Source organism: Solanum tuberosum, unplaced genomic scaffold, assembly GCF_000226075.1.
Source record: "Solanum tuberosum cultivar DM 1-3 516 R44 unplaced genomic scaffold, SolTub_3.0 scf00376, whole genome shotgun sequence".
Lineage (NCBI taxonomy): Eukaryota > Viridiplantae > Streptophyta > Magnoliopsida > Solanales > Solanaceae > Solanum > Solanum tuberosum.
In genome coordinates, this window is record NW_006239305.1 from 55,997 (window position 1) to 57,783 (window position 1,787).

A 1,787-nucleotide genomic window follows, 5' to 3' on the forward strand; every position below is an offset into this window, starting at 1 on the left:
CAGCCATAATTCTTTTCTCCTACAATATTCCTTTATGTCCATTCTAGCTTTTGGATTGTCTTTTGTCTTACCCTCAACATCCATCACTGTGTTAAACAAATTATCAAAATAATTTTTTCCAATATGCATCACATCGAGATTATGTCGTAGCAGATTGTCCTTCCAATACGAGAACTCCCAAAATATGATTTGTTTGGTCCAATTTTGTTCAACACCATATCTAGGAAATATAGAAGGTGAAGCTTGAGAAACTCTCTCCCAAATTTGATGTTCTGTGAGTAATGGAGGTGGGGGTCACTTTCAACCTTATTTTTCCTAAATGTATTTTTCATCTTTCTAAACTCATGGTCCATTGGCAAGAACTGACGATAACAATCAAACCACATGTATTTTTTCTACCATGCTTTAAAGTGAATGCCTTACTATTTTCATGCAATACGGACGTGCTAGCTTTCAGCTGTCATCCAACCAGACAACATCCCGTATGCCGGAAAATCAATTAAGAGTCCACATTAAAGAAGCACGCATAACGGAATTCTGCTTAGTTGATATATCATAAGTCAAAACGCCTTCAAACCACAATTGTTTGAGCTTATCTATCAATGGTTGTAGATAGACATTAATCAAACTTTTTGGATTACGGGGACCTAGAATAACACAACTTAGAACGATGTAGGGACTGGTCATGCACATTTCAGGAGGAAGATTATACGGAGTAAGAAATACCGACCAACATGAATAAGGCGAAGCAGCATCAGAGAATGGTGTGAAGCAATATCTAACATTTCTTGGTTTACTAGCAAAATCAGGATATACATTATCAAAATGTTTTCATGCTTCACCATCAGATGGATGAGACAAGACACCCGACAGCCTTCTATATTCACGATGCCATCTCATATGTGGGACAGACCTTATCGATGCATACAACCTCTTTAACTTAGGAATGAGAGGTAAATAATGCATCGCCTTAACTGGGACCATCTTTCCAACCGGAGTCCTCTTATAATGAGACTGTCCACAAAACTTACAATTTTCTAATTCACTATCAGTCTTGTAAAACAACATGCAACTATTAACACAACAATGAATTCTATCATACGTCAATCCTAACTTGGAAACCAAACCCTTTGCCTGATAGAAGTTCTTAGGTATGTTAAACTCCGGATTAACTAGTTCACCCAAAAGATCAACCATTGAGTCCATAGCCACATTAGGAACATTCCAATCTGATTTAATATTCATTAATATAACCGCAACTGACAAGGCAGAATGTGGACTCCCTTTACATAGTGGACGACTAGACTCTTCTAATTGATCATAAAAGCGTCTTACTTCTTCATTAGGAGCTTCATCAAAATATTGTTCGGGTTCCATCCCACCTTGAACCCCGAAAGCATCATTGATCATTTCATGAACCCTATCATGTTCAACCCTCTCCTATTCAACCCTAATTTGACTATGTGGTGCAAGCATATTATATTCATCAACATGCATCGAATTATAAAACATATCATTCAATCCATCTCTTTCTCCATAATCAATCCATACAAAATATCTAGGCTTAAATCCATTACGGTACAAATGAACCATAACTCTATCTGGTTTAAAAAAATTTAAGCACTTACATGCACTACAAGGACACCTAACCAATCCATTATTCTTGAAAATGTAAAGTGTCATTGTATGTTCAATAAAACCTCTAACACAGTCAATAAACTCAACTTTCAAACAACCACCAGTTTCATAATGCATATCATACATCCACAAACGATGATCTATCTACA